Here is a 20,921-nt window from a genome sequence, read left to right on the forward strand (position 1 = left end):
CAGCTAATGTTAAAGCAAAAAAAGATGTGAAGGCTCTGGACCTACAGAAGACCCTTAAAGCAACAGTAAAAACAATGTGATAAACAAATGAAAATGACCAATGTGTTGCACTCTTATGTGCAATGGCTGCATACTGTATCTCTGGGCCTCGGGAGTGGATGGTAAAGGTTGTGGACCTCGAACACTTTTAGATGGGGACCACAGCTCTGTACTATACATGAGTGTAATGTCCTTTAAACACCCAAAGCAGAATTACTCTTTCACTTCTCAGGCTGTGATCATATACTTCTGTAAAGCCACACTTTCCCTCTAAGAAAGCAACTTGAATCAACCAACCAGGCTCCAGAACCCAATACAACTGACCACCAAGCTTCAGATGTTTGGGCAAGCACTCACTGGGCCACAGAAACAAGACAATGCGTATTCCAGCATCTACATCGTTGCCGATTTGCACTTTTACAAATCAATGCACTACTGTACCTTTACAAATGTATTTGTACACTTCCTCTTGGTATTTTCCCAAAACTTTTTTTCTACAAATAGAGCTGTAGTCCTAGGATAGTTACTTGTGGCAGAGCTGTACATGTCTTGATAAAGCGCATGCAGGGCACTGTATATCATCAGCATTTAGAGCTGCTTTCAGTGGATTAACAGTTGGCCCGCATGTGACAGAAGCCATATGCCGGCGCGTATAAACATGCTGATTGTGTGAATCCTGGTGCCCTGAATGCATGTGTCTTTGACAATTTATGCATGTTTACAAGACGCTTACACAAATGTTTCAAAGTTAATGTGATTCCTAACAGTGAGTAATGTGCACAAAGTTAGTCCGTGCAGCTGGAGAGAATTAGAAACAGGGAACACTGATATATTTGCCAAGGTGACACGAGGACCAACACCACATTTGCTCATGTTCCAATACTATCTCAGACGTATGTGAGAAAGAGCTACAATGTCTTTAGTAACTTTCAATAAATAAACATGCTTTGAACCTGAAATGTCGCCACCTGGATTGAACTAACTGTTATGATCAAGGGTTTCTGCAGTTGGTTAAGTATAGGTTCAACAACCGAGAGATCAGCTGACTACCTGAACATCCTGACTGACCAAGTTAATCCATCAATGGATTACTTGTTCCCTGATGGCATTAACATTTTCCATCCATCCATCCATCCATCCATCCATCCATCCATCCATCCATCCATCCATCCAATCACACCTACCCACCCACCCACCCACCCATCCATCCATCCATCCATCCATCCATCCATCCATCCATCCATCCATCCATCCATCCATCCATCCATCAGGTGGTGGGTCCACGGGAGGACAGCCTCACGATTAAACGGGCCTGTTGGTCTCTCATAAAGGGCTTCTGAACCTCTCTTTGTCTGACCCGTCACCTAGGACCTATTTGCCATGGAGACCCTACTAACATAGCTCCTAGGATCAACCACCACCACGTTAAGGTCGTGGTTCCAGGAGGGGATGGACGTGTTACAAGACTAGTAAATATTGTGAGGCAACAAGGTATACTGGCTGAATTGCTCTGAGGCTCTTGCCTCAGAGCAATTCTGTCCTGTAGGTTTGATTTCTGGACTTAGGACCGATATGTTCCTGGACGGGTTTCGATGGGTTAAATAGTCCTGACCAAAACAGTGGCTGGGGGACCTATCTCCAAATCAAATAGCGAGGATCACATCCCCAAAGAGCTGCAGTTGGTTTGGTCAGGACTATCAGCTGTAGCTTTTAAGTATATTGCGCATGTTTTGTTTCGATGGCAGAGCCTGTTCAACTCCACGCAACATCCCCTCACCTCATGTTTGCCGCCTGCGTGTGTTCTGCCGTAAGCGTGAGTGAGAGCAGAGTGGCGTCGCCTTGGCAGGTGGCTGGGCTAATCCCCGTCGGTGAGGGACACAGCCCGGCCCCCGGTGTCACCGCGACCTGCCAGGGCCTGACGGAGGTGCATTGAGCCGGGCCGCTTAGTGTCACCCGTCCTCTGCCACTCACTGCAGTAATCACCCACATGACTGACAGACAGCCGCGCGCCTTTGATGGTGCTGGGGATTTTCGGAGCTGAGAAGGCGCTACAGCTATGATCCGCCAGTGTTGGCGTGATTCTGAGGACAGCTGCGCACTGCAAAAACGCAATACCTAAATGAGTTACCATGTACTTATGTTCTTCTGAGAGCTTTTGACTCTTAGTTTAGTTTCATTTAGTTTAGATCTGGATTTTGGACTCAATTCTAGGAATACTGTGTTCTTGGGTTTAGCATATGTCTTTATTCGTGCAGCGTGGCATCAAATTTGAAATTGGTAAATACCGTGAACTACTACAAAATTCTAGACATGTACAGTAGACTCACCTAACTATTCCAAACCACAAAAGTATTTTGAAAATTGATTTTCTGTAGTGCATGTGCTTAGATGCCACCAGAAGGGTTGCTCTTCTGATGGCCCTGAGAGATGATGATACTTATCCAGCTTATGATGCTGATGGTGCAGATTACTCAAGTGGCAGAGTGAGTCGGTGAGAAGTGAGTTGAAGCCAGGGGCACCCAAAGGAGACAGCCGCACAAAGGCGGGGATTTACTTCCACTGTATCCGTTTGAGAGTGAGGGGGTGGGGGGAGCGAGGGAGGCTCGAACGGTGTCACACTCTTGCGCACGCTTCACATTTGGAGCGGCAAAATCTGAAATACACATGTAATCACACGATTATGATAATATGCATCAAGTGTCTTCTTAGTTGATTTTGGGCACATGACAGTGAGTCATGTCTGAGCGCAAAGCTAGCACCAGAGGGCTTGCTGGGGAAAGCTATCAGGGAGACTTTTGAGACACTGGGATGCTATGGTTTTTCTACATGCTGTTTTTGCTCGGAAGGATAGATGGCAAAAGCAGACCACAGAAAAGTAGAACCAAATGAGACATAAATACAACATTCAAAATAGCGTTAAAAATGGAAAATACTGTTGAAACAAATTTTCCTTGGTGACACAGAATAAGATCTTCAGTCAAGTTTAGAAGTGGATGAAGAAAGTCTTCTTCAGTTCAGTGCTTTATTGACATATGACAAATCATTACTGATTTGTTTTGTATGGTTAATGCAATTCATGAACATTTAGAGAGGAATCATCTTCAGACAGGACAAAGGTAAATCCAAACAATAAATCAATTATTTGGTGACTACTTCATCTACAATGAATGAATAAACAGTTGTCTTTATATACTATAACTCTGTGCCAGCCTTTGTCATAGAGTTGTACAAGTAATTACTATCGAATCAACATTTCAATGGTCACAAATATCACATTGAAATATCCTGTGAAGCAACAAACCAGCTGTCTCTATATAGATTTATTACTTATAAAATAAATGCAAATCAATAGTTTACTTCTATGTGTTTTGAAGTAGATGTGATTCTTGCATTAGTTTAGTGGTTCATATTTCTGTCTTACAGTCATGTGACGGTTTTTAAAGTTACAGGTTTCAATGAGATCTTTTTCTGTCTGTGTTTTTTTCATGCAATCGAGCACAAATGAGCAAGCACTATAAAACGGCACACAAACAGAGCAGAAACCATGAGTGAAAGGTTTTTGCACCAGAAAGAAAAAGAAAAAAAACAATTAGACAGCCCTGTCGTACCTTCTTCAGGCTTACTTGAGAAAAAAATATGAAAAACACTGAATGACCGAATCCATTTATTATCTAAATAACTGATTGTGTCTCAGCATCACAAGTTGCCACAGAGCTGCTTTATCAAACCACATGTTTTAGAGTATAATTTATTTATTGCTTTTGTATGGTCCAAACCTCTACAACAAAGGTTTCCCTCGCGGCAACCTTAATGTGCACATGGCTGGCTACACAAACATGCAGCCTCTCCTCCTCGCCTGTAAATAAAAGCGGTATAAACATCTTCTGTTATTGGACCTAATTGTGGAGCTGCCACTTCTCCAGCCGCTCATTGTCTGCGTTTGTTGTTACACGGTCCAAGGCTACAATTACTTAAAAGACATTTAATGGACACCTAAATGAAAATATGTTTCCATCTCGCGTCCCGTCCCACTTCCAAATACACAATTACTTAATTTGAGAAGACACACATCTGTGCTGTACGACTCTACTTCTCTAACAATCGTTCCAATGAGAATTCTAAAAAGTACATGCTGTTGTGTCCCCCTTTTTGAATCAGTTTTCTTACACTTTCTAGGTTAGAAAATGCAATATTGATCCAAAGGACCTGAAACAAAATATGCAGTAGTTTCACTTCCTGGTTTTCTTGCGATCTCCTGCATAAGCTTAAGGATTAAGCTTGGCAAGAGAAGGAGAGGTGAGGAAGGCATTTCTTGACAACAGGAGGAACTCTTATGAACAGCCATGGGAGAAGATCCAAAGATTACTCAAAGATTCGCTAGCGGCTCGAAACAAATGGCTCCAAGTATGTTTTTGATGAGAGAACAACACTGGTAAGAAGCTCAAAAGTGGATCTTGTATAACACCGCCTTTCAAAAGGCTATTTTCTAGTAGTCCTCCAGCAATGTCTGGAGAAGGGTTTCTGCTAAACAGCAATGAGCTAATCTTAGGGATGCACCGATACCACTTTTTCTAAAACCGATACGAGTACGAGTACTTGGATTTAAGTACTCGCCGATACCGAATACCGATACGAGTACAAGACATTTTCTTCAACATTCTTGCTTTTTTCACAGCAGATTGGTTTGTAATTAGTAAATTTACTCATTTGCTACACATTTAAGAGCAGTTATATTAGATTTGTGCTGATGCCATTTATTTATTTATTTTAATTTTCATTCAGTTTATTTTTTAATTTTTATTGCACTGTCCATTATAGACGAAAAGCCCATGTCCAAAAGCTCCCCAATGCCTGTGCTTTATTCATATATTTTTATTTAACAATAGTATTGAGATGGTCTCTTTTCGTCTTTACTTCAGCTCCGTGTGGATTTTCTCGTGTTTTGTAGCAACTTAGCGAGTAGCTACAGCATTTTCATTGTTCTGCTGCAGCTCATTTTCGCTCAATATGGACATGCTATATGTCTTTACGTTGCATTTTCTGAGGACTTTTTAGTCGCTGGGTTAGTTTTTCAGATGAAGAAACCTCTGGGCATAGAACGGCGTCAGAATGGCCAAAATTGCGCTAGCCGCGAGTTAGCAACGTTAGCCTGTATGTTGTAAACACTGCAGACGCTGCAGCACTAACAACATTTAGCTCTGGTTAAATCCAGCTCAGACTCTGATTTAGAGAGCGCAGTCTGTAATAAAGTCAGCTCTATGTGGAATATTGTATTTGCACTAAAGAATTCTCCAGTTTGTTGCTTCTTCTCTCCTCAGCTGAGAGCTGCGCCTCGTAGGTGCGCCTCGTAGCTGCGCTGGCCGCACGTCAAATGGTATCGGTTTCTGGTATCGGGACCTCATGAATGAGTACGAGTATGAGTACAAGCATGTGGTATCGGCCCGATACCCGATACTGGTATCGGTATCGGTGCATCCCTAGCTAATCTGGATATGGGGTAAACATGTTCAAATCAAATGTGGTGAAGGCTGCTAAAAACGTTAAATTAATGTATTCCCAGACAAAAGCAGTAGTAAGTAACTTGTTAACCTTAATAAATCCTTTTCGTAGACCCTCTGGGGGTAATACAAGTGTAATTGGGATGATTGGGGGGGTCTTGCATCTCCCCCTGGTGTCTCTGGCCAGAAAACCACAGTAGCAGCTTTCCCTGCACCCGGTCGGAGACGCAATACACATTAATAGAATCACGAAGAAGAAGCTAGCAGGCTAACGGGCAAAGCTAACTGCGGGATAGCGTCACTGAAACAGTATTTACTGCAAAGTTTGAGTAAAAAAAAATATCTCCATTGTGTAATTGGATGTACAATATCCCTCTCTCCCTTTGTCTTTTCTGTCAGTGTAGTATTTACTCTCACGGACAATTAATGAGAAAAAAAAACGCAAAATGCTGCGTGTGATGCCAACACCTGCATTGGCGCTTATGGCCTCTAGGGGCATGAGTTTCTGCTTTAAATGTGTCCTCGTTTCCATACTGAGTTCTTACCTTAGCTTAGACGAGTTGATGCGTACCTGTCTGGTCTTTGTGCATGTGCTCAGTCACGCAAATGTTGCTAGCATTTAGCTTCTCCTACCATAGGTTAGAAGCTACCAAGCTGTTCCACATTTTTCCTATTTAAATACAGTTACGTGAAAAGTTACATGATCCAAGTATAGTTACACAAAATTAAACATCTATCTACACTTGGATCGTGTAACTTGGAACAGCTTGGTAGCTTCTAACTTCACCCCGGTTTGGAGCTATACCTTTGCTGGGAGAGGCTAAATGCTAACAACATTTGCGTGACTAAGCGCACGCACAAAGACCAGACAGGTACGCATCAACTCGTCTAAGCTAAGGTAAGAACATATCTCAGTATGTAAAAACCGTGGCCTGTTCCTTTAAAGGAATAGGCCACCGTTTTTACATACTGAGATATGTTCTTACCTTACTCGGTGGCCTATTCCTTTAAGAGCACATCCAAGCATTACCTTAAAATCAAATATGATGCTTTTTTTTATTGCGATTCATTAAATCCCATTCCTAATTAGATTACCACAACCACATTGTAATCAAATTGTAAGAATGTGAGCCTATTGAAGTTCCTCTGGCCCTTTACTTACAACCGAAGAACTAAAGTTGCATGTTAAAGTTGTGAATGCATAGTCTGCACTGCTACTTACTGCACAGAATTACTGTCTGTTTAACTGCTACAGCAGCCCGCCTCTTCAACTTACTTTCCCCCCTTCACTGTTCACTCATGTATAAAAAAACGCCTTGTGTCCGGTCTCTATTCAAAGCCCATCTCCCCGCGCTCTCCGACTCTAAAGCCCTCATTCCAGCCGCCTTAATTTGGTCTTTCCCTTTCTCTTTTTACCCATCGCTCCTCTTAATTCACGCTGTTCCGAAAGCATGTTGTCTCACCTGACAAGCCAGAAGAAAAGGCTCGAGGAGAACAGAAGTGCAAAAAAGGAAAAGGAAAAAAAAAAGGAAGAGGGGTAGCCAGTATGGTTTAATTACCAGCCTTGACTTGTAAGTGCTCTGGTGAGGAACTATACGACCAGGCTACACCAAGACAGCTCCGCTCCATCCCATTAACGAGAGGAGACGCCGCTGTCTACTACCTAGGGCCGTCCTGCAATCACTCCCCTCTCCTCGCCTCCTTGCTTCCTAACTTTTTGGCGCACTACGTAAACCAATTGTTTTTCTCATGGCGTCCAGCTCTGTGATTGAAAGTCAAGGGGTTGCCGTCACGAGCAAGAGGTTAACGGTAATAAAAATAGCTATTAGGCATATATTCCTCTTCCGACGTGTCACTCTGACAAAACGGGAGAGCGAGGGGGTGAGGAGTCCGGGAAAAGGAAGGGGAGAGAAAGAGAGGGGAGACACCTAATTACAAGGAGCGCACTTGGCTGCTTTTATCAGTAATTGGGAGTATATAGCCCTTCATTATAATTTACTTTCTCACCCAAACTGTGATAATGCAGACAAGCAGAACTGAGTGGGCCTGTTAGTGGCCCAGAAACTGACACCAGCTAATGGTTAATTATAATGACTAAATTAAAGGAGTGACGGGGAGAAAGGCCACTGGATAAAGCCCGGGCACTTAATTTAACAGGATCACTATCAGAGAAAACTCATGAGTTCAAGATTGGAAAAGAGAAAAGGCAGGGCGGTTTCTTGCAGTAAGCAGACTACGGACATGCGCTGGGGCCCACGAACCACCTGGGGGCGCCGAGGCTGAGCGAGAAGGTCCCAGGTTCGATTCGCGGACCATGACAGGTTGTGGAGTTTGCGAGTTCTTTTTTGTGGGTGGGTGGAAGCCTGGCACTCCAGTTTCCCCCCCCCCATCAACCCACAGCAGGAGGCTGGTAAAGATCTAGCGATGGGTTCCCATGCACTACATCGCTTGTTGCTGCTGAGAGGTTGCCCATGCGACGGCACAGGTTAAATAATGGGTCTTTAAATGTGCTATTCAATTCATTTGTTCTTCTCCGAGAAGAAATTCCAACCAGTAAATTTTGCTTGAGGATTAATTATGAGTTTAATGAATAACCTGTAAGAGGCATCTTCTTACTAAACTACTTAGAGGCTATGCCGTTAAGACGGGGTCACCAAAATACATGATTTATGAGTCACATTTGTTTAGGTGGGCAAAAAAAACACAAAACCTTTGCACAATTTGTCAATTTGAAACTTTTCCTGTAGATCAAAAAGGACAGTACCACCTCATAAAATATTTGACCTTAAAATAGAACTAAATTGGACTAGATTATGTCTAAACCGAGTGTCAACTAAGTCTAAACATGAATGCCCCATACTTGAACACATTACCACAGCAAAAGAAAAATATCCCTAATTGAAATGTCTAAATTTGCAGAAAATCTTGAGTATTACTTGAAGTAGACCAAGTACTATCGGTGGTACATTTACCACAGTCTGAAGCTCCAACAAGGACTGGACGTTCTTCCACTGTCTTGGCCCGTCTACTGAGGGACTCCCATCCCTGTATCTATAGCCTGTCCGTCCATGGGAGTGGATCTCTCCTTTTAAGATAAGATAAGATGATACTTTATTGATCTCACAGATGGAGAAATTGCATTTGATGAGAGAGCATCCGGCAGCAGCACCCATTCAGTGCGCACCACTCTTTTGTGGTTCTCCCAGAGGTTTCTCTTTTCTCCCACTGGGATTTTGAGTTGTTCCTTGCCGGGTAGGAGAGTCTAAGGCAGGGGGACACCCCTGAGGCTCGTCACCATCTGCTGCTGATGCTTATTGGACATTATGTTTGCCTGGACACTACATTTGTCTGAACATCACATTGTCTTGTTTATTGTTTTGTTTCATTAGGCCCGAGCAACGGACACGCAGTGTCCCGCGAGGGACTAATTAAAATCGATAACGGGGGACGAAAACGCAAGAATTCACGTAGCAAACGTGAACCGATTCGCAAGTAACAGGGGTCAAAACGTAGTGCTCCGCAAGCTCTAATTTTGGGTGGGGTTTGCAGAGAAAATAATAAAAGTTGACTCTGTGGCGCCCCCTCAAACAGGCGGTTTACATTGACCCAATGGAGGAGCGGTCGCAAAAAAAATCATCGTACAAACGTGACATTGGCCAGGGACATAGACCACGTCAGGACATGTCAAAAATGATATTATGACCCCGCCCTAAAAGCTACAGGAAGTCGGCCATCTTGGCCCGAACCTCAAACCTTCAAAATCGTACCTCTTGAACTTCTGGCCCCTGATCCCCGAGTTTTCAATGCAAAGCCTCCAATTTTGGCCAACATGTCACAAACCCATGTGGCTTTCTAAATCATCATTTCAATTTTTCTTTAATTATTGGGCGTGGTCATGACAAGGCCGCAACTGAGAGGCCATTTTTAGCAAATTTCAAAGCCTCATATCTTTCACAGACTTGGCCGGATTGGAACGGACCCAATCCGGCGCGCGTGCACATTCCACACCTGGACCTAATGCTGTGCACACGCAGCCGCTATCGCCAAAAATGACTCACTGGCGCCCCCTCAAAGGTTTTGTCTTTAAAAATTCATTAAAAAAAAACGGGATGGTATGGAGGTGTGGAAAAAATCATACAGACCTTGTCTGTGATGGGGAACAACATATCAAAGCCACGTCACTCTGAGTAATGTCTTTGTGGGAGAAAAATAATGGCCGAAAAATCGTTTCCATTATTATTATTATTATTATTATTATTATTATTATTACGTCTTTGATCTCAATTTTGACCCCCTGAACATTAACGAAAAGTCAATTTTATTTGACCAACGGTTCAAGGTTGGTGTAAAATTAACTATTTTGATATTCGCAAGACAACACTTTGAACAATGCCTCAGTGGCGCCCCCACATGCATGCCCCCCATTCATTTGGAAGCATGCATTTTTTGGCCTAAACATTTGTCTTTGAGTACAGTGATAGAGCACATCAAGACAAACTTAAAACATCATTATAACTCCGCCCTCTGACAAACAGGAAGTCGGCCATATTGGATTGAAAATTGTAACCTGAATTTCTTCACCTGATATTTTGTCAAGTCACTCGAAGGGTTTTGAACCAAATGACATCCAACTTGGTGAGTGTAATCTAGAGGCGTAGAGCTACAATAATCGAGCTCTTTTGTTCGGATATCTGTTACGGTTTGTCTCTACCGCTCTGCTAAAAAACATGCTTTTTCCCCGCCTCTTTGGTGACAACTCACAGGGGCACGCAAATTCAGATCACACTCATATTTGGATCACATAAGCCCCTCTATGGATCGTACTGATTACCCTTGATAATTGTACAATTTTCCCAAAAATAGCGCCCCCTACCTATACCTTCAAAATTACACTTGCACGAAAGTGAAAACAAAGGTGATATCCTGATTCGGCACGTCGCACTGATCAAAAAAGTCTATTACAACATGCCTCTATCTCGCTTAATTTTCTGTATAATTAGGCCCGAGCAACGGACACGCAGTGTCCCGCGAGGGACTAATTAAAATCGATAACGGGGGACGAAAACGCAAGAATTCACGTAGCAAACGTGAACCGATTCGCAAGTAACAGGGGTCAAAACGTAGTGCTCCGCAAGCTCTAATTTTGGGTGGGGTTCGCGAGAGAAAATAATAAAAGTTGACTCTGTGGCGCCCCCTCAAACAGGCGGTTTACATTGACCCAATGGAGGAGCGGTCGCAAAAAAAATCATCGTACAAACGTGACATTGGCCAGGGACATAGACCACGTCAGGACATGTCAAAAATGATATTATGACCCCGCCCTAAATGCTACAGGAAGTCGGCCATCTTGGCCCGAACCTCAAACCTTCAAAATCGTACCTCTTGAACTTCTGGCCCCTGATCCCCGAGTTTTCAATGCAAAGCCTCCAATTTTGGCCAACATGTCCCAAACCCATGTGGCTTTCTAAATCATCATTTCAATTTTTTTTAAATTATTGGGCGTGGTCATGACAAGGCCGCAACTGAGAGGCCATTTTTAGCAAATTTCAAAGCCTCATATCTTTCACAGACTTGGCCGGATTGGAACGGACCCAATCCGGCGCGCGTGCACATTCCACACCTGGACCTAATGCTGTGCACACGCAGCCGCTATCGCCAAAAATGACTCACTGGCGCCCCCTCAGAGGTTTTGTCTTTAAAAATTCGTATAAAAAAAACGGGATGGTATGGAGGTGTGGAAAAAATCATACAGACCTTGTCAGTGATGGGGAACAACATATCAAAGCCACGTCACTCTGAGTAATGTCTTTGTGGGAGAAAAATAATGGCCGAAAAATCGTTTCCATTATTATTATTATTATTATTATTATTAGGCCCGAGCAACGGACACGCAGTGTCCCGCGAGGGACTAATTAAAATCGATAACGGGGGACGAAAACGCAAGAATTCACGTAGCAAACGTGAACCGATTCGCAAGTAACAGGGGTCAAAACGTAGTGCTCCGCAAGCTCTAATTTTGGGTGGGGTTTGCAGAGAAAATAATAAAAGTTGACTCTGTGGCGCCCCCTCAAACAGGCGGTTTACATTGACCCAATGGAGGAGCGGTCGCAAAAAAAATCATCGTACAAACGTGACATTGGCCAGGGACATAGACCACGTCAGGACATGTCAAAAATGATATTATGACCCCGCCCTAAAAGCTACAGGAAGTCGGCCATCTTGGCCCGAACCTCAAACCTTCAAAATCGTACCTCTTGAACTTCTGGCCCCTGATCCCCGAGTTTTCAATGCAAAGCCTCCAATTTTGGCCAACATGTCACAAACCCATGTGGCTTTCTAAATCATCATTTCAATTTTTCTTTAATTATTGGGCGTGGTCATGACAAGGCCGCAACTGAGAGGCCATTTTTAGCAAATTTCAAAGCCTCATATCTTTCACAGACTTGGCCGGATTGGAACGGACCCAATCCGGCGCGCGTGCACATTCCACACCTGGACCTAATGCTGTGCACACGCAGCCGCTATCGCCAAAAATGACTCACTGGCGCCCCCTCAAAGGTTTTGTCTTTAAAAATTCATTAAAAAAAAACGGGATGGTATGGAGGTGTGGAAAAAATCATACAGACCTTGTCTGTGATGGGGAACAACATATCAAAGCCACGTCACTCTGAGTAATGTCTTTGTGGGAGAAAAATAATGGCCGAAAAATCGTTTCCATTATTATTATTATTATTATTATTATTATTATTATTACGTCTTTGATCTCAATTTTGACCCCCTGAACATTAACGAAAAGTCAATTTTATTTGACCAACGGTTCAAGGTTGGTGTAAAATTAACTATTTTGATATTCGCAAGACAACACTTTGAACAATGCCTCAGTGGCGCCCCCACATGCATGCCCCCCATTCATTTGGAAGCATGCATTTTTTGGCCTAAACATTTGTCTTTGAGTACAGTGATAGAGCACATCAAGACAAACTTAAAACATCATTATAACTCCGCCCTCTGACAAACAGGAAGTCGGCCATATTGGATTGAAAATTGTAACCTGAATTTCTTCACCTGATATTTTGTCAAGTCACTCGAAGGGTTTTGAACCAAATGACATCCAACTTGGTGAGTGTAATCTAGAGGCGTAGAGCTACAATAATCGAGCTCTTTTGTTCGGATATCTGTTACGGTTTGTCTCTACCGCTCTGCTAAAAAACATGCTTTTTCCCCGCCTCTTTGGTGACAACTCACAGGGGCACGCAAATTCAGATCACACTCATATTTGGATCACATAAGCCCCTCTATGGATCGTACTGATTACCCTTGATAATTGTACAATTTTCCCAAAAATAGCGCCCCCTACCTATACCTTCAAAATTACACTTGCACGAAAGTGGAAACAAAGGTGATATCCTGATTCGGCACGTCGCACTGATCAAAAAAGTCTATTACAACATGCCTCTATCTCGCTTAATTTTCTGTATAATTAGGCCCGAGCAACGGACACGCAGTGTCCCGCGAGGGACTAATTAAAATCGATAACGGGGGACGAAAACGCAAGAATTCACGTAGCAAACGTGAACCGATTCGCAAGTAACAGGGGTCAAAACGTAGTGCTCCGCAAGCTCTAATTTTGGGTGGGGTTTGCAGAGAAAATAATAAAAGTTGACTCTGTGGCGCCCCCTCAAACAGGCGGTTTACATTGACCCAATGGAGGAGCGGTCGCAAAAAAAATCATCGTACAAACGTGACATTGGCCAGGGACATAGACCACGTCAGGACATGTCAAAAATGATATTATGACCCCGCCCTAAAAGCTACAGGAAGTCGGCCATCTTGGCCCGAACCTCAAACCTTCAAAATCGTACCTCTTGAACTTCTGGCCCCTGATCCCCGAGTTTTCAATGCAAAGCCTCCAATTTTGGCCAACATGTCACAAACCCATGTGGCTTTCTAAATCATCATTTCAATTTTTCTTTAATTATTGGGCGTGGTCATGACAAGGCCGCAACTGAGAGGCCATTTTTAGCAAATTTCAAAGCCTCATATCTTTCACAGACTTGGCCGGATTGGAACGGACCCAATCCGGCGCGCGTGCACATTCCACACCTGGACCTAATGCTGTGCACACGCAGCCGCTATCGCCAAAAATGACTCACTGGCGCCCCCTCAAAGGTTTTGTCTTTAAAAATTCATTAAAAAAAAACGGGATGGTATGGAGGTGTGGAAAAAATCATACAGACCTTGTCTGTGATGGGGAACAACATATCAAAGCCACGTCACTCTGAGTAATGTCTTTGTGGGAGAAAAATAATGGCCGAAAAATCGTTTCCATTATTATTATTATTATTATTATTATTATTATTATTACGTCTTTGATCTCAATTTTGACCCCCTGAACATTAACGAAAAGTCAATTTTATTTGACCAACGGTTCAAGGTTGGTGTAAAATTAACTATTTTGATATTCGCAAGACAACACTTTGAACAATGCCTCAGTGGCGCCCCCACATGCATGCCCCCCATTCATTTGGAAGCATGCATTTTTTGGCCTAAACATTTGTCTTTGAGTACAGTGATAGAGCACATCAAGACAAACTTAAAACATCATTATAACTCCGCCCTCTGACAAACAGGAAGTCGGCCATATTGGATTGAAAATTGTAACCTGAATTTCTTCACCTGATATTTTGTCAAGTCACTCGAAGGGTTTTGAACCAAATGACATCCAACTTGGTGAGTGTAATCTAGAGGCGTAGAGCTACAATAATCGAGCTCTTTTGTTCGGATATCTGTTACGGTTTGTCTCTACCGCTCTGCTAAAAAACATGCTTTTTCCCCGCCTCTTTGGTGACAACTCACAGGGGCACGCAAATTCAGATCACACTCATATTTGGATCACATAAGCCCCTCTATGGATCGTACTGATTACCCTTGATAATTGTACAATTTTCCCAAAAATAGCGCCCCCTACCTATACCTTCAAAATTACACTTGCACGAAAGTGAAAACAAAGGTGATATCCTGATTCGGCACGTCGCACTGATCAAAAAAGTCTATTACAACATGCCTCTATCTCGCTTAATTTTCTGTATAATTAGGCCCGAGCAACGGACACGCAGTGTCCCGCGAGGGACTAATTAAAATCGATAACGGGGGACGAAAACGCAAGAATTCACGTAGCAAACGTGAACCGATTCGCAAGTAACAGGGGTCAAAACGTAGTGCTCCGCAAGCTCTAATTTTGGGTGGGGTTCGCGAGAGAAAATAATAAAAGTTGACTCTGTGGCGCCCCCTCAAACAGGCGGTTTACATTGACCCAATGGAGGAGCGGTCGCAAAAAAAATCATCGTACAAACGTGACATTGGCCAGGGACATAGACCACGTCAGGACATGTCAAAAATGATATTATGACCCCGCCCTAAATGCTACAGGAAGTCGGCCATCTTGGCCCGAACCTCAAACCTTCAAAATCGTACCTCTTGAACTTCTGGCCCCTGATCCCCGAGTTTTCAATGCAAAGCCTCCAATTTTGGCCAACATGTCCCAAACCCATGTGGCTTTCTAAATCATCATTTCAATTTTTTTTAAATTATTGGGCGTGGTCATGACAAGGCCGCAACTGAGAGGCCATTTTTAGCAAATTTCAAAGCCTCATATCTTTCACAGACTTGGCCGGATTGGAACGGACCCAATCCGGCGCGCGTGCACATTCCACACCTGGACCTAATGCTGTGCACACGCAGCCGCTATCGCCAAAAATGACTCACTGGCGCCCCCTCAGAGGTTTTGTCTTTAAAAATTCGTATAAAAAAAACGGGATGGTATGGAGGTGTGGAAAAAATCATACAGACCTTGTCAGTGATGGGGAACAACATATCAAAGCCACGTCACTCTGAGTAATGTCTTTGTGGGAGAAAAATAATGGCCGAAAAATCGTTTCCATTATTATTATTATTATTATTATTATTAGGCCCGAGCAACGGACACGCAGTGTCCCGCGAGGGACTAATTAAAATCGATAACGGGGGACGAAAACGCAAGAATTCACGTAGCAAACGTGAACCGATTCGCAAGTAACAGGGGTCAAAACGTAGTGCTCCGCAAGCTCTAATTTTGGGTGGGGTTTGCAGAGAAAATAATAAAAGTTGACTCTGTGGCGCCCCCTCAAACAGGCGGTTTACATTGACCCAATGGAGGAGCGGTCGCAAAAAAAATCATCGTACAAACGTGACATTGGCCAGGGACATAGACCACGTCAGGACATGTCAAAAATGATATTATGACCCCGCCCTAAAAGCTACAGGAAGTCGGCCATCTTGGCCCGAACCTCAAACCTTCAAAATCGTACCTCTTGAACTTCTGGCCCCTGATCCCCGAGTTTTCAATGCAAAGCCTCCAATTTTGGCCAACATGTCACAAACCCATGTGGCTTTCTAAATCATCATTTCAATTTTTCTTTAATTATTGGGCGTGGTCATGACAAGGCCGCAACTGAGAGGCCATTTTTAGCAAATTTCAAAGCCTCATATCTTTCACAGACTTGGCCGGATTGGAACGGACCCAATCCGGCGCGCGTGCACATTCCACACCTGGACCTAATGCTGTGCACACGCAGCCGCTATCGCCAAAAATGACTCACTGGCGCCCCCTCAAAGGTTTTGTCTTTAAAAATTCATTAAAAAAAAACGGGATGGTATGGAGGTGTGGAAAAAATCATACAGACCTTGTCTGTGATGGGGAACAACATATCAAAGCCACGTCACTCTGAGTAATGTCTTTGTGGGAGAAAAATAATGGCCGAAAAATCGTTTCCATTATTATTATTATTATTATTATTATTATTATTATTACGTCTTTGATCTCAATTTTGACCCCCTGAACATTAACGAAAAGTCAATTTTATTTGACCAACGGTTCAAGGTTGGTGTAAAATTAACTATTTTGATATTCGCAAGACAACACTTTGAACAATGCCTCAGTGGCGCCCCCACATGCATGCCCCCCATTCATTTGGAAGCATGCATTTTTTGGCCTAAACATTTGTCTTTGAGTACAGTGATAGAGCACATCAAGACAAACTTAAAACATCATTATAACTCCGCCCTCTGACAAACAGGAAGTCGGCCATATTGGATTGAAAATTGTAACCTGAATTTCTTCACCTGATATTTTGTCAAGTCACTCGAAGGGTTTTGAACCAAATGACATCCAACTTGGTGAGTGTAATCTAGAGGCGTAGAGCTACAATAATCGAGCTCTTTTGTTCGGATATCTGTTACGGTTTGTCTCTACCGCTCTGCTAAAAAACATGCTTTTTCCCCGCCTCTTTGGTGACAACTCACAGGGGCACGCAAATTCAGATCACACTCATATTTGGATCACATAAGCCCCTCTATGGATCGTACTGATTACCCTTGATAATTGTACAATTTTCCCAAAAATAGCGCCCCCTACCTATACCTTCAAAATTACACTTGCACGAAAGTGGAAACAAAGGTGATATCCTGATTCGGCACGTCGCACTGATCAAAAAAGTCTATTACAACATGCCTCTATCTCGCTTAATTTTCTGTATAATTAGGCCCGAGCAACGGACACGCAGTGTCCCGCGAGGGACTAATTAAAATCGATAACGGGGGACGAAAACGCAAGAATTCACGTAGCAAACGTGAACCGATTCGCAAGTAACAGGGGTCAAAACGTAGTGCTCCGCAAGCTCTAATTTTGGGTGGGGTTTGCAGAGAAAATAATAAAAGTTGACTCTGTGGCGCCCCCTCAAACAGGCGGTTTACATTGACCCAATGGAGGAGCGGTCGCAAAAAAAATCATCGTACAAACGTGACATTGGCCAGGGACATAGACCACGTCAGGACATGTCAAAAATGATATTATGACCCCGCCCTAAAAGCTACAGGAAGTCGGCCATCTTGGCCCGAACCTCAAACCTTCAAAATCGTACCTCTTGAACTTCTGGCCCCTGATCCCCGAGTTTTCAATGCAAAGCCTCCAATTTTGGCCAACATGTCACAAACCCATGTGGCTTTCTAAATCATCATTTCAATTTTTCTTTAATTATTGGGCGTGGTCATGACAAGGCCGCAACTGAGAGGCCATTTTTAGCAAATTTCAAAGCCTCATATCTTTCACAGACTTGGCCGGATTGGAACGGACCCAATCCGGCGCGCGTGCACATTCCACACCTGGACCTAATGCTGTGCACACGCAGCCGCTATCGCCAAAAATGACTCACTGGCGCCCCCTCAGAGGTTTTGTCTTTAAAAATTCGTATAAAAAAAACGGGATGGTATGGAGGTGTGGAAAAAATCATACAGACCTTGTCAGTGATGGGGAACAACATATCAAAGCCACGTCACTCTGAGTAATGTCTTTGTGGGAGAAAAATAATGGCCGAAAAATCGTTTCCATTATTATTATTATTAGGCCCGAGCAACGGACACGCAGTGTCCCGCGAGGGACTAATTAAAACCGTTAACGGGGGACGAAAACGCAAGATTTCACGTAGCAAACGTCAACCGATTCGCAAGTAACAGGGGTCAAAACGTAGTGCTCCGCAAGCTCTAATTTTGGGTGGGGTTCGCGAGAGAGAATAATAAAAGATGGCTCTGTGGCGCCCCCTCAAACAGGCAGTTTACATTGACCTAATGGATTAGCGGTCGCAAAAAAAATCATGGTACAAAAGTGACATTGGCCAGGGACATAGACCACGTCAGGACATGTCAAAAATGATATTATGACCCCGCCCTAAATGCTACAGGAAGTCGGCCATCTTGGCCCGAACCTCAAACCTTCAAAATCGTACCTCTTGAACTTCTGGCCCCTGATCCCCGAGTTTTCAATGGAACGCCTCCAATTTTGGCCAACATGTCCCAAACCCCTGTGGCTTTCAAAATCACCAACTACATTTTTTTTAAACTATTGGGCGTGGTCATGACAAGGCCGCAACTGAGAGGCCATTTTTAGCAAATTTCAAAGCCTCATAACTTTCACAGACTTGGCCGGATTGGAACGGACCCAATCCGGCGCACGTGCACATTCCCCACCTGGACCTAATGCTGTGCACACGCAGCCGCTAGCGCCAAAAATGACTCACTGGCGCCCCCTCAAAGTTTTGATTTTAAAAATGTGTATAAAAAAAACGGGATGGTATGGAGGTGTGGAAAAAATCATACAGACCTTGTCTGTGATGGGGAACAACATATCAAAGCCACGGCTCTCTGAGTAATGTCTTTGTGGGAGAAAAATAATGGCCGAAAAATCGTTTCCATTATTATTATTTTGGTGCGCCTTTGACCCCAATTTTGACCCTCTGAACATTAACGAAAAGTCCATTTTATTTGACCAAATGATCAAAGCTGGTGTAAAATTTACTATTTTCAAGTCCGCGAAAGAAAGTGCCCAACGGCGCCCCCTGTGCACATTGCATGGATGGGAAAAAATTAGTTTCACGAAAGTGAAAACAAAGGTCATATTCTGATTCGGCACGTCACACTGATCAAAAAAGTCAATCACAACATGCCTCTATCTCGCTTAATTTTTTGTATAATTAGGCCCGAGCAACGGACACGCAGTGTCCCGCGAGGGACTAATTAAAACCGTTAACGGGGGACGAAAACGCAAGATTTCACATAGCAAACGTCAACCGATTCGCAAGTAACAGGGGTCAAAACGTAGTGCTCCGCAAGCTCTAATTTTGGGTGGGGTTCGCGAGAGAGAATAATAAAAGATGGCTCTGTGGCGCCCCCTCAAACAGGCAGTTTACATTGACCCAATGGAGGAGCGGTCGCAAAAAAAATCATGGTACAAAAGTGACATTGGCCAGGGACATAGACCACGTCAGGACATGTCAAAAATGATATTATGACCCCGTTCTAAATGCTACAGGAAGTCGGCCATCTTGGCCCGAACCTCAAACCTTCAAAATCGTACCTCTTGAACTTCTGGCCCCTGATCCCCGAGTTTTCAATGGAACGCCTCCAATTATGGCCAAAATGTCCCAAACCCCTGTGGCTTTCAAAATCACCAACTACATTTTTTTTAAACTATTGGGCGTGGTCATGACAAGGCCGCAACTGAGAGGCCATTTTTAGCAAATTTCAAAGCCTCATAACTTTCACAGACTTGGCCGGATTGGAACGGACCCAATCCGGCGCACGTGCACATTCCCCACCTGGACCTAATGGTGTGCACACGCAGCCGCTAGCGCCAAAAATGACTCACTGGCGCCCCCTCAAAGTTTTGATTTTAAGAATTTGTATAAAAAAAACGGGATGGTATGGAGGTGTGGAAAAAATCATACAGACCTTGTCTGTGATGGGGAACAACATATCAAAGCCACGGCTCTCTGAGTAATGTCTTTGTGGGAGAAAAATAATGGCCGAAAAATCGTTTCCATTATTATTATTTTGGTGCGCCTTTGACCCCAATTTTGACCCTCTGAACATTAACGAAAAGTCCATTTTATTTGACCAAATGATCAAAGCTGGTGTAAAATTTACTATTTTCAAGTCCGCGAAAGAAAGTGCCCAACGGCGCCCCCTGTGCACATTGCATGGATGGGAAAAAATTAGTTTCACGAAAGTGAAAACAAAGGTCATATTCTGATTCGGCACGTCACACTGATCAAAAAAGTCAATCACAACATGCCTCTATCTCGCTTAATTTTTTGTATAATTAGGCCCGAGCAACGGACACGCAGTGTCCCGCGAGGGACTAATTAAAACCGTTAACGGGGGACGAAAACGCAAGATTTCACATAGCAAACGTCAACCGATTCGCAAGTAACAGGGGTCAAAACGTAGTGCTCCGCAAGCTCTAATTTTGGGTGGGGTTCGCGAGAGAGAATAATAAAAGATGGCTCTGTGGCGCCCCCTCAAACAGGCAGTTTACATTGACCCAATGGAGGAGCGGTCGCAAAAAAAATCATGGTACAAAAGTGACATTGGCCAGGGACATAGACCACGTCAGGACATGTCAAAAATGATATTATGACCCCGCCCTAAAAGCTACAGGAAGTCGGCCATCTTGGCCCGAACCTCAAACCTTCAAAATCGTACCTCTTGAACTTCTGGCCCCTGATCCCCGAGTTTTCAATGCAAAGCCTCCAATTTTGGCCAACATGTCACAAACCCATGTGGCTTTCTAAATCATCATTTCAATTTTTCTTTAATTATTGGGCGTGGTCATGACAAGGCCGCAACTGAGAGGCCATTTTTAGCAAATTTCAAAGCCTCATATCTTTCACAGACTTGGCCGGATTGGAACGGACCCAATCCGGCGCGCGTGCACATTCCACACCTGGACCTAATGCTGTGCACACGCAGCCGCTATCGCCAAAAATGACTCACTGGCGCCCCCTCAGAGGTTTT

At 43.7% G+C, this 20,921-nt stretch overlaps 1 long non-coding RNA gene across 1 annotated transcript in view; it reads right to left on the minus strand.

The window, feature by feature from the left end:
- Positions 1-2,604: 2,604 nt before the first annotated feature.
- LOC306961875 overlaps positions 2,605-20,921 on the minus strand; it is a 99,032-nt gene continuing 80,715 nt past the window's right edge. Inside the window, exon 3 of the long non-coding RNA XR_013792795.1 lies at positions 2,605-2,692. This is a non-coding gene — a long non-coding RNA (uncharacterized lncRNA). The remainder of the gene's footprint in view (positions 2,693-20,921) is intronic.

Source organism: Gobius niger, assembly GCF_951799975.1.
Source record: "Gobius niger genome assembly, chromosome: 4".
Classification (NCBI taxonomy): Eukaryota; Metazoa; Chordata; class Actinopteri; order Gobiiformes; family Gobiidae; genus Gobius; species Gobius niger.